General features: G+C 44.6%; 1 pseudogene; it reads right to left on the bottom strand.

Annotated features, from left to right (window-relative positions):
• Positions 1-1,096: 1,096 nt before the first annotated feature.
• LOC125152599 (vomeronasal type-1 receptor 4-like) lies at positions 1,097-4,544 on the bottom strand (annotated as a pseudogene).
• Positions 4,545-13,871: the final 9,327 nt, after the last annotated feature.

Here is a 13,871-nt window from a genome sequence, read left to right as displayed (position 1 = left end):
TTACATGTTGAAGACTAATCCCCACTGCCACGGCATTTGGGGTGTGGCCTATAGGAATTAGATTCAGATGAGGTCGCGAGGGTGGAGCTCTCCTGTAGAAAGAAACAAGAGTTCCCTCACTCTGCCACGTGTGGATACAGCGTGGAAGTGACTGGAAACTGGGAAGAGACAGACCCTCAGAAGACACCAATGGGCTTGTAGCTTAATGTTGCATCCTCTAAAATCTGGGTCCTTCTCCTAACACAATAAAATTAGCACATTTCACAAATTAACACTGACAACCAACTTAGTAGCCAGTCCATATATCGATTCTCCCCAGTGACACCATGCTGTATTTTCTGATTTAGGAATCTACCATCCAGTCATGGAGGAAGCATGGGGCTTTGATTGTCTTGACTCTACTTTGCCTAATCTACTTCAGTTGCCACTCTTTTGTCTTCAGAATATTGACAATTTTGAAGAATGCACCCACTGTCTGCAGAATGTCCTTTGGTGCAGATTTGTCTAATTGTGTCTGTCACCCTTATGCTCAGGTGCAACTTTCCAGCAGAACTTCCCAACGCAGATGATGGTGGGACCCTTTTAGGGCATCACCTCAGAGGCAAACGGTATGCGAATTTTCTATTACTGTTGGAGGCTGAGACACGCACCAGACCCTCATGGCCCCTGAGGCAGGGACGGCTGTCAGGACATGTCTTGTCCTGTTGGGGGCTGGACCTCGGGCCTTGGGGTGGCTATGTGGAAGCCAAGTCCTGAAAGCCATGTGCTTTGCTCCTGGCCACATGCTCCTGCCTCCTTCCAGGCAACACACAGGCCTGGCTCAGGCACTGGCCTACCTCTGCCACTCTCGTAACCCAACTCCACAACACACCGTCTCTCCTGACAGCGCCTGTACTGGGAGAGGTGATCTCTGCCCAAACCAGCACAAGTCGGACCCAAAGGTCCCCTGGAAAAGACCACCCTTCACAGCAGAGAATCGCAGCTGCAACCTGGCCTCCAACCTGGGCCGCTGAACCACAACCCAGAATCCTATCACCCAAGCTCAGATTTCAGTTCCAGGTGTAACTAGTACCTGCAGCACAAGCCTGTCCCTCTCCTAACATGGGCTGGACCGGATGTTTCCCTGTTCGCCCTGGATCTCTTTCACCTCTTCCTTCCGGCAAGCAAACCGTCGCGCAGGCGCACAAACTATGCCGCGTGTCCCCAGTCCCCTCCAGTCTCTGAATCCTGTGCCTGCAAAAATCGAGTAGCTTTGAAGGCAGCAGCTGATCCTGGTACTGAACTCCCAAAACAAACAAGCTAAGGCTTACGGTACGGCTTACCCCAAAACAGCCCCCCCCCAGAGGACCCTAAGGTGGTACCCTTCCACCCCACCCATGCATCTTTGACAAGTAGCTGTGGTCTTAGTTTCAGCTGCACCTAGAATCTGCCCTACTTACAGGCTACTCTTTAGTCGGTTAAGCGTCTGACTTCGCCTCAGGTCATGATCCCGTGGTTTGTGAGTTCGAGCCCCACATCGGTCTCTGTGCTGACAGAGCCTGGAGCCTGCTTCAGATTCTGTGTATCTCCGTCTCTCTGCCCTTCCCATGCTCATGCTTGGTCTCTGTCTCTCAATAATAAATAAACGTTTAAAAAAAATAAAAAACAAAAACCAAAAAAACAAGAACTTCACTCTTTCTCTCTTTCCTGCATCTCTATTCCCAGGCTGGATGTGTAATTCCAAGTCCCCAGTGAAGCCCTGGGTTGACATGACACACAGAGAGAGATCCTATAGAGAAGGGAAATCTCTGGCTCTCACGGGTGGCCCTTTGGGTCCTGGATGTAGCACTCATCACTGTCCTTTCCTCAAGGTAAGATGGAAGCTTCTGGTCACCGACAAGTCCATCCACGGTCTCTCCCCTTACCTGCAGCCACTGGCTGAGCTGATATCCTTCGACGTTTGCAGTTCACGTGTGCACTATTCCTTCCCTAGGATTGGGCCAAGGACTGTCTGACCCTCCTGAGTTTCCGTGTCTACCGTTTGCCAAGAAAGATCTAGTTTTAAATGGACTTGTAATCGGTCAGAGGATGACTCTGACTTGGGTTTTTGCAAAGGACTTTCCAGTCACTTCTTTCCTGGAGTGAAGCCACTGATATACACGCCTGAGCTTCCCCTTTTCCATGGCGGGAATGGATTATCTCATGCTCAAATATTTCTGCGATGTGTTTAAAAGGATCATGGGAACGCTTCCTTCTGGAATGGGAGTTGCCAGTTCTGCCTTCTGTCCTCCATATCATGCTGACCCCCATGTTCTAGAATCATCTGTACCTTCAGTTGGGACAGAGCTCTTACCCTGGATCTTTGGAGGCTGCAGCTTTGGGGTGCTGGGATCCAACCACACCCAGCTGTTCCCTCTACCCTCCACAGTGTTCTAACAGCACCTGGGAAGCTACCAGATTTCTACAAGCACAGTCTGGAGATGGGGCAGTGAGACATGCAAAGCCAAGATTACTGAGGAGGGCACTTGTAGTGGAACCATTAGAAGCTGGCACTGGAGCTCTACCTCCAAATTTAGCTCCAACTCACCAGCAAGACAGACTGTTAAAAAACGACATCTCAGACGCACTGGCAACTAGCATTCGTGATGGAGGAGAGCACGGCATGGCTACTGGAGCCCTTAGATGCTCCTGACCCCCACTCAAGTTCCCAAGGGTTTCCCCCATGTCACCAGGCTTCTCTCAATGTGGCTTAAGGATGGAGGGACTTCTCTCAGCCTTAACTTCTTCCCTGAACTTCCCAAACTCTTGTTGCGTTAGGTCTTGATATCCCTTAGGTGGGGTGTGTTTTTCCCTGTACAGCAAGGAAACCTGTCTTCAGCCCCAAAAGGTGACACTATCCCTATATTCTAGACTTTTTTTCTACAAACTACAGTCCAAACAAAAGCTGCCCATGCCCCTGCCCATAAGACCTACACATACTTAGGAAACCATGCAGAACTGCATTTCAACAATATCCACCACACATTACCTGACTGTACTCACTCCTACTGATATGCCCATGAGTACACTCCTGGGTAAGCACTCTGATTCATCTCACTAGAGCTGGCACCAAATCCACTCAATATGCTCAGAAAGCATTACACTACACTACTGTCTTCAGGATGCTAGACATCAGAATGAGGCCAAGCTGCTTTATTCACTGCATTCTGCCCACGTATATCCCATATTGAAGCAGCTGCTGAAACCCTAACAGCCAACAGTGTCCTCCTTAGAATGTCATGTGGGTTCTTCTCACATTCATTGTTGACGTTTGCAGAATGAGGAGTGAATTAACAAGAGGACATGGTACAAAAACATACAATTTATATTCTTCTTGTATTTTTGAAAAAACCTTATTTTTGTTTTTTACTATTTTTGAGAGAAAGAGACAGAGAGTGTGTGAGTGGGGGAGGGGCAGAGAGGGAGACACAGAATCCAAAGCAGGCTCCAGGCTCCCAGCTGTCAGCACAGAGCCCAGCACGGGACTCAAACTCATGAACCATGAGATCCTCACCTGAGCTCAACCGGATGCTCAACCAACTGAGCCACCCAGGTGCCCCCTCCCCTTTTTTTTTTATGTTTTTAAAGGATTTGGTGTTTCTTATCCAGGAAATGAAGAACCTGGATACAGTAGAGTCTTGACTCATGAGCAGAAATGGGCTGACAGTTGGAAAACATAAGGAAATTACAGCAGCAGTGTTCACCAGCCACCAACTGGGTTTATAAATACAAGAAATGTAAGCATGAAAGATGGAGGAGAGGAAGTGGAAAGAAACAAAGGTGCTCACAGGACGAGGATGCTCTGTGTGGCTCTGGACTCAGCAGAGGATCTGGAGGAGACATTAGTCTTGTGAATGTGTTGGACGCGCTTCTTGTGTCTGTGCAGTTGGAAGACCAAGGAGCCGCTGGCCCAGACCATCAGCCCAGAAAGTGAACTTCAGGGAATACTATCAGGACTGCATAGAGTGGGACGGTGACTGCCTATGAGCTATAGAAAAACAGTATCTCCAATCTCCTTCCTTTGTGAAGTTTTTTATGCTCCAGTTGCTAGACAAAAATAACACATACAGAGGAAAAATTAAATTTACAAAGATGTATTGGATCCAGCAGAGGGAAATGGAGAAGCCAATGTACTTTGGGGCTTTGGCTTTATGATCCTTCCAACAGGAGTTCATGGGGCTGATCGTGATGGTCTGGAAGACACTCAAGAGGCAGGTACTGCCAATGGACATTCCCCTGCCCACCCTCTGAACATACAAAAGAAGTTTGCATACAAACTCATTGAAAACATGTTTCAACCCAAAAGATGCCATAGTTTGGGTGATTCCTTTGGAGAGAATGACCAAGGAGTTGGCTATCGTCAGGTGCTTGAGAATCAAATGGGTGGACATCACCCTGCACTCAGTGTGGCAAAGGAACAGGTAATGGTAGAGAAGAGATAAATTGCCCACAATTCCAACTATGGTCTGTGACAAGAAGATTATCCCTATTGTCAAATCCTGGGAGCCTATTCTGTCCTTCCACATGTTTTCCTTTAAATTATGGCAATAATCATTTCTCTGAACCAAAGCCTGATTGAATTTTTGACACCTAGATTCACTTTCATTGTGTGTGTGCACCTGTTTGATTACAAGACTGACTGAGATGGGAAGAGATGTACAGATATCCTATATATTTCAAGGAGAGTCGGCAGTAAGGAGGAAGTGGTGTTATCCTGGGGAATCAATGACAATTGAGGGACATTAGGTTATCTGTAGAGATCGTGTTTCTGATGTTCTCTGGTCCTTTGTAGTCTTTACTGTTCAGAGGCCCCTTTAGAATTTTTTGCAGGGCTCATTTAGTGGTCATGAACTGCTTTAGTTTATGTTTGTCTGGGAAATTCTTTCTCTCTCCTTCTATTCTGAATGAGAACCTTGCTGGATAAAGGGTTCTTGGCCCTCAAACCAAGAGCACATTGTATATATTGTATGTTAGCCAACTTGACAATAAATTGTATTTAAAAAATAATTTAAAAAAAAGGGATTCTTGGCTGTATATTCTTCCTTTTCAGCACATTGAATATTTCCTGCCACTCCCATCTGAGAGCAAATGCAAAGAAGAATAGTATAAGATTTTCAGAAGAAGCTGAAATTCACTAGCCATACTGTAAAGAAGACAAACCTTGATCACTACCCACATCCTAAACCAACTATGAATGTATTGCTGATCTAAATTTGAAAGGTATAATGTACTTTTAAAGAAAAACGAAAAATTTCATTTGGTCTTAGAAGAACAAAATATTTCTTAAACAGCACTGAACATGTTAATCATATGGTACGCAGACTTTATATGAAAACGTGGTTCTCATCAAAACACACCCCCCCCACACACACACACGCAAAATTTGCAACCTGAACAAAGAATTCCTAAAGACTATATAAAAAGGATAAACAATGGACCATCCCAACAGAAATTGCAAGAGAGAGGTTATTCAATAGTTAATACAGGTATAAAAATGTTCATTGTCTGTAGTAGTCACAAAAATTCAAATATGATGCTACTGCCTAGTGCCATCAAACACTACTCAGAATCTAAATCTAGAATGACAGAAATAACAAGTTTTTTTTTTTAATTCTTTTTCAACGTTTATTTATTTTTTGGACAGAGAGAGACAGAGCATGAACGGGGGAGGGGCAGAGAGAGAGGGAGACACAGAATCAGAAACAGGCTCCAGGCTCTGAGCCATCAGCCCAGAGCCCGACGTGGGGCTCAAACTCACGGACCGTGAGATCGTGACCTGGCTGAAGTCGGACGCTTAACTGACTGCGCCACCCAGGCGCCCCTAACAAGTTTTGACAAAGATGTGGATCACCAACAATCTCAAACCCTGCTGTCAGGAGATGAAATCAGTACAAACATCTGGAAACTATGTGGGAGTATCTACTTTAGCTATCTGGATATAATACTACGTCCCAACATATACGCTCCCACGAATATACTCAACAGAAATTTGTCTGGTATCCCCCAAAGACTGGTTACAGAATTTATATGCTAGCTCTACTCATTACTCATAGTAGTCCAAACTCTGGAATACCCACTTCCCATTAGCAGGACCAGCAGTCAGAGAATGTTTTCACAGTCACACCATGGAGTCTTCTACAGACACCTAAAAGGCCAACAAGACTCTGCAAGAATACAACTCAACCTTCAACGGTCACATGGTGTGAGAACCAAGTCATCATTACTCATTTCAGGCAGTACGACTCCATTTATGTCAAGTACAAGATGGGCCGAAGTGATCTACTCTTTCAAATGCTGGAGAGTTACAAACCTATTCCCAAACATTGCAATCCTCCAAATATAGCCAAGAAAACTATGTCCATGGGGGATAGTGACTTAGAGAGGGCACAAGAGGATACCCAGGGATCTGAGACCATTCCACTTCTTCATCTTGGAACTGCATACACAAGTGTGGTCGCTTGTGAAATACTACTGAGTTTCATACTTACAACCTGTGTCTTTCTTTACATTTTTGATAAAATGCAAGTCATCAAAATAAAATTGCAAGGAGCTGGGAAGGTTCTTCCTGTAAATGTGTCTCACCTGCTGAGTATGTATCAAAAGAAGTTTATGAACCTAAGGGCCCACATTTGAGTCCAACGAGAAAACATCAGAACGTAGTAACATTGCTGCTTATAGTGAGTCTGAGATTGTGCCAAAAATTCAGCACAGCAGTATCCTAAATATGTGTTCTATCTGATGGTTTCTTGCTCTATTTGTCAGAGGAGAAGGGATATTTACCAGCTCAAACAGGGTCCAGCAGAGGAAAATGGAAATTGCAATATCCCAGGGAGGATTTAGCCAATTTCCAGCCGCCAGGAGGTCCTGGGGCTGCTCGTGATGGCTGGAGACACAGGAGAGGCAGCTGGTGCCAATGGACACACCCTGCCAGCTCTGTGAGGGCAGAAAACAGATGTGCACTCAAAAAGCACTGAAGAATGTTTCAACTAACAGCTACCATTGCCTTGGGGACACCGGTAAAAGGAAATGACCAAGAAGCAAGCATAATCAGGTGCCTAAAGGATCACATCTTGGGATCTCAAGCTGGAATCCCTGCAGAAGAAGAACAGTGGTAAAGAAATGAGCAAATGCCCAGGACTCCAACCGTCATCTCTGATGAGGGAACTATTTCCACTGGCAATTCCTGGAGTCCATTCTGACAGATCCCAGTGATTGACACTGGTTTTCAGAACCCAAGGATCCTGCACTAGAACATGTCTTCCATCATAACAGCTAAAACCTATTAACTCTGGAAAACGTATTTACTTCAGTTTGACTTCGTCAAGGTGCTTCCCACAGTGGAAAAAATAACCTTTAAATACCACTTAAAATGCATGAATCACTGCCTACTACCATACATATGGAATCTTTTTTATTTTCCTAAAGGCATGATGGAGGCACGAACATTATTTCCATGGCAGAGATAAAGACAAGCTAGGCACATAGGGTAAGCAATCTAAGTTCACACGTTGGTTAGGGGCCGAGTGGAGACTGGAACATGGCAGGTTGGAGCGAAGACAGTGTCTGAACCTCTGTGCTCCACTAACAATGCACGTCAGCTGTGCCTTCAAATAATCCAGACGCATATTTAATTTTGCATTTATACTTTTCCATCTTATTTCACACTATATTTTATTTTATATGTTTGGTGTAAAAAGCATACATTTTTCATGAAGGACATTTTATTCAGGTGAATAACATATGTAAATAAAGTTTTAATATAATAAAGTTCAGAGGCATCCATTACAGGCTAATCCTGCAGGAGACATCCCTGTGTCCACATTAGATTCAATAAATGCAGTATTTGCTAACACTACTTCGGCAGTAGAAAGAGTCATTTCCTGTCATACAGGAGCAAAACTCATAGCTTCCACACACACACTATTACATAATAGTACCTTGTTCTCCAGGCAATGTTTTATGAAATTCTACCATTTGATGGAACAGTATTAGGAAAGAGACAAAGTTACTGATGATTATGTTTGAAATGCTGAGGTATTTAACAAAATGTACAGTGAGTGAAACTTTTAGCACTAAAGCAGGGTTGTAAAAGACAGTAAAATACAAGACACACATAAATTCTAAAAAAGACATCCAGATGGCCAACAGGCACATGAAAAGATGCTCAACATCACTCCTCATCGCGGAAATACAAATCAAAACCACACTCAGATACCACCTCACGTCAGTCAGAGTAGCTAAAATGAACAAATCAGAAGACTATAGATGGTAGCGTGGATGTGGAGAAACAAGAACCCTCTTGTACTGTCGGTGGGAATGCAAACTGGTGCAGCCGCTCTGGAAAACAGTGTGGAGGTTCCTCAAAAAATTAAAAATAGACCTACCCTATGACCCAGCAGCAGCACTGCTAGGAATTTACCCAAGGGATACAGGAGTACTGATGCATAGGGGTACTTGTACCCCAATGTTTATGGCAGCACTCTCAACAATAGCCAAATTGTGGAAAGAGCCTAAATGTCCATTAACTGACGAATGGATAAAGAAGATGTGGTTTATATATACAATGGAATACTACTTGGCAATGAGAAAGAATGAAATATGGCCATTTGTAGCAACGTGGATGGAACTAGAGAGTGTGATGCTAAGTGAAATAAGTCAGGCAGAGAAAGACAGATACCATATGTTTTCACTCTTATGTGGATCCTGAGAAACTTAACAGAAGAGCAGGGGGGAGGGGAAGAGGGAAAAAAAGTTATAGAGAGGGAAGGAGGCAAACCCTAAGAGACTCTTAAATACTGAGAACTGAGGGTTGATGGGTGGTGGGAGGGAGGGGAAAGTGGGTGATGGGCATTGAGGAGGGCACCTGTTGGGATGAGCACTGGGTGTTGTATGGAAACCAATTGGACAATAAATTATATAAAAACATAAAACAAAAAAAACACAAGAGACGTGTAAAATGGAGTCTAAGAATATGGCATTGTGTGCATGATGTAAGTTAAAATTGTAAGAAAATTAATTCTGTCATTGGGATTCATGTTAGAATATTATTAAACCAGAAAGAATGAGACAAGATTCATGTGGTCCAGACACCTCATGTCTGGTCCCATAATTACACTGATCTTTTCCTTAACTGCCTTCTCTCTATCTTCAGGAGAAAAAGCAGTCTCGCCCAAGACAGGACACCCCAGGTGGTTTCAGTTGAGGCACAATTACGATCTCCAGTAAGTACGTCATATCCTCAGTGTTAGACTGAAAAACATCTTTAAAAAATTCTAGAAACAAATTCATATTCACATCACTGTAGACAATTGGAAACTGTTAGAGCTCTGGGGAGCCTGGGTGGCTCAGTCAGTTGAGCATCTGACTTCAGCTCAGGTCATGATCTCATGGTTTGTGAGTTCAAGCCCCACATTGGGCTCTGTGCTGAGAGCTCAGTACTTGGTGCCTGATTCAGATTCTGTGTGTGTGTGTGTCTCTCTTCCTCCCCCGCTCATGCTCTCTCAAAAATAAATAAATATTTTTAAAAACTAAAAAAGAAAAGAAACTGTTAAGAGCTCTACCCTTCTCTGTATTATAAGCATAAGGCATTGTAAGCACACCTCTACTGACACTGAAAACTCAACCTATGATTCCTGCAAAGTAATGTCAACCGCAGATGGCTTTCATAACTACGGTCCTTACGCACCTTCAAAATGACCCTTCCTTGTCACTGGCATTTTCATCAGTAACAGTCCACGGGAGGACTTCATTAAACGGCACCAGGAACCGCCAGGCGTGGGTGTGGGTGCAGGGTCCGGGGTCCTCACCTCTATCGACCAGCTCAGCTCACACCCGAGGAACTACTCCACCTCCCTCTTCAGCTCTTCCCCTGGTCTGTCCCGACCCTCAGGATCCCTTTCCAGACATGAACACTTACTCACACGTCCTTCCTTACAGGGGCTGCCTCTCAGTCTGACATAGAAAGAACTCACTGGACTCATCACGTTGAAGGATGGGGGCGCAGCGTGAAGGTCACAGCAGCCAGTACGTGTGAGGGAGGGAGGCAGCCAGACCAGAGATGAGGCTTTGTGATCTGTGACCTCCCCTCCCGTCAGAACTGCAATTATCATTTCACACGTGGTGGCAATGACAGCACAGCCTTCGGTAGCTGACAATACTTCTGAAAAACTTTCTCCCAGGACTCATTACCAAATCCAATTACAACTTTGTGAGTATCTCCGAAGAGACTGTTGTCTGCTTTAGGAGGGGCTCTTACTTTTCATGATCCCTGATGGCAGAGAGGGGCTCACAGGGAAGGAGCAGTAAATACTGATGTCAGACAACTAAGGGTCTGGCAGCGAGTGTGTGTGTCTCACAGGCGTCCCCGATTCCCTCAGAAGTTCTTCCACCAAAAATCTAGGGCATTCTTAGTCTTCTGTCTTCTAAGCTGCATCATTATTTGAGAATTGAGGAAATACATGGAATCAGAATCCAGCAAGAATATCTAAAGAGATATAAAAGAGAACATGCCAACAATTCATATTAGAAAACATGGGTGAGTCCCATGTTTTTTGAGTAAAAAGAAGAAATCATGGGACTCATTTTTTCAAGTTTATTTTATTTTGAGAGAGAGAGACAGACAGACAGACAGACAGAGGGTGGGAGGGGCAGAGAGAGAGGGAGAGAAAGAGACTCCCAAGCAGGTTCCACACTGCCAGCACAGAGGCAGACATGGGGCCTGAACCCATGAACCTGACCTGAGCTGAAACCAAGAGTTGGATGCTCCACCGACTGAGCCATCAGGTGTCCCAGGTCTCATTTTTATAACTAAATACAAATTATACTGAGATTTGTGACATGCAAATATTATCAAAATGACATTATAATAATATTGACCCTGGCGATCAAAGGAAGTCTAAAAATCTACCCCTCTATGAAAAACAGATGTTTATCAAAGTGACCCTCAGAAATACAGGTACCGGGATTCCATGATTTCACAAGCAAGTTCTACTACCGTTCTATCAGAGAAGTCAATGCTGCTCTGTTAATTCAACAGCACTGAGCTGTTACCAGAGGCCTCTACACCTCCCTTTGCTACTTTTCAACAGGGAGCACTTGGGCTCATGCAATTAATGAAGACACATAACATTTATGAGTCAAAAGTCACTTCAGTGGATTTCCCACTGAAGAGATACACAATCTCAACAAGATCCACTATCCATTCCACCTGTGAGGATTCTTCATCCATGTGGAAAGGTGGGGAACCACGGTCCACCTAGCAGCACACCTACTTCTGATACCAACAGCACATCAGGGTTTCCCAAAACCATGCTTGGTTTTGAGACCTCTAGAAGGACTCACAGAACTGAGAGCTGGTGTACTCACTGATACAGGTTATTACAGGGAAAGGATGCAGACTGGCATCAGACAGCAAAGAGATGTATGGGGCAGAGTCCAGGAAAAGTGCCAAAACGAACGCTCCACATCCTCTATGAATTGATGGATGTCTTACTCTCTAGGCACTGATATTTGAGGACACTCAGATTGTATTGCCACCAAGGGTGTTCACCCAAGCCTACGTATGCACACTTTTTACTGGGGTTTGATCCATACTTTCTGGGTACGTTTAGTCTCCTACGCTTGTGCAGTCTGGCTGATTGATACCTTTAGTGTACTGCTTCTCCAGAAGCAGACCTCACACTGCATGGTCCAAGGCCCCATCATACATCACATTGTGAGTCTGTCTGGTAGCCCTACTCATAGAAAAAGAAAGATAATCCTATGTGCATGACATTCCAAGTGGTGGAGATCACCTCCCAGTAGGTCAAAGACCAGACGTCTGTTTGGGTGATGTTCAATTTTCACTCTTTCCCCACTGCTCCCCAGTTTTCTATTACAGGAATAGAGCCATATGGTTGACAACCCATTCTTCAAGCACATGGGCTCACATACATTTACACAGTCAGGTGTGACCCCCCCACCCCACATACACTATGCACACTCACAGACTCAGACACATGAATTTATACAGTGAGAAAACATACAGTTTTCCCCATCCTGTCATATTTAGTCTTATACCCACACTCACGTGTACACAGACCACATATAGACTCACACGTTCATACACACTCACAATGCACACCCTCACATCACTGGCCTCCTCTCTCTCACAAAGTCCCTCACGCAATTACCAGGCTTTGCTCCTCAAAAATATGTTCATATGAAGGAAAACTTTTCATTTGTCCAAGTCTGAAAATGCAAGAATGGGGCCCCATGTCTGCCCCTGCATGCCTCCAACTGCAGACCCCACAAAGACGTCTTAAATGACCAGCATTTCAATAGTTCTGTGAGCTCTGGTTGTGGAAATGCAGGGCGTGCTGAGCAGCAGTTCATGAGGGTGTAACAGCAGCATAAGAAGGGCTGGGGGGGGGGGAAGCGCAAAGATATAAAACAGGGGTGATGCACACAGCACGGTGACGTGGGTGGGGGTTTACTCCACTAAAGCTGCCATGACAAAATATCCCAGGCTGGTGGTGTAAACCACAGAAACCTATTTCCTCAGAGTTCCTCAAGCCACGAACCCAAGACAGAGGTGTCAGCAGGGTTGGCTTCTTCTGAGGCCTCTCTCCTTGGCTTCCAGGTGCCCCCCGTCTCCGTGCTGCCCATGCGCATCTGCTTCCCTGGGGTCTTTGTGTCCGGAGGTCCTCTTCTTGTAAGGACACCAGTCACACTGTACTATTCCCACTTTAATAGCCTCATTTAACCTCATTATCTCTTTGAAGCCCCCACCTCCAAGTTCAAGGGATTACGGCTTCAACATACGAATTCAGGTGCACACAATTCCGTTCCTAACAAGAGTACACAAAGTGTGAGAGGTGAGTGAGGACAGAGAATAAAAGGCACACAGGGGTTAAAGGGTGCAGTATGTTTCAAGAACACTGCAGGACTTAAGGGCACGGGGGGGGGGGGACAGAGTGTGTGAGAAGTAAAGGGTAAAGACTAAATACACATTAGTCTGGGGGTGGATAAGAGTAAAAAGGTCATGAGTTAAAGGGGAAAACGGGGAGGGGGATAATCAGCAATGGCAGAGCTGGATAAAGGCCCAGGACAACTCATGTCCATGCGGTTAAAGCATGGAGAAGCGGGAGAAGGTGTATCTTTTGTGGGATTTAGGGGTTTCAGTTTTTTTAAGTTCTAGTTAGTTACTATGTGGTGTAATATTAGTTTAAGAGTAGAATTTAGTGGTTCATCACTTACATACAACACCCAGTGCTCATCCCAACAAGTGCCCTCCTCAATATCTCTCACTCATTTAGCCCATCCCCACCCACCTCCCCTCCATCAACTCTCAGTTTGTTCTCTGTAGTTAAGTCTCTTATGGTTTGGGGCACCTGGATGGCTCAGTTAAGCATCTGACTTTGACTCAGGTCATGATCTTGAGATTCATGAGTTTAAGCCCCATGTTGGGCTCTGGGCTGACAGCTTGGAGCCTGGAACCTGGAGCCTGATTCAGATTCTGTGTCTCCCTCTCTCTCTGTCCCTTCCCCACTTGTGCTCTCTCTCTCAAAAATAAACATTAAAAAAAATTTTAACAATGGTATCTTATGGTTTTTCCTTTTTTCCCCTTTCCATGTGTTTATCTGTTTTAATTCCACATATGAGTAATATCATATGGTATTTATCCTTCTCTGACTGACTTACTTGGCTTAGCATAATATACTCTAGTTCCATCCACATCATTGCAAATGGCAAGATTTCATTCTCTTTTATGGCTGAGTAATATTCTGTTTACATATATGACACACATATTCTTTATCCATTCATCAGTTGAAGGACATTTAGGCTCTTTCCATTATTTGGCTATTGTTGATAAT

The sequence above is a fragment of the Prionailurus viverrinus genome, chromosome E2, assembly GCF_022837055.1.
Source record: "Prionailurus viverrinus isolate Anna chromosome E2, UM_Priviv_1.0, whole genome shotgun sequence".
NCBI lineage: Eukaryota > Metazoa > Chordata > Mammalia > Carnivora > Felidae > Prionailurus > Prionailurus viverrinus.
This window is presented reverse-complemented; position numbering and strand designations above follow the sequence as displayed.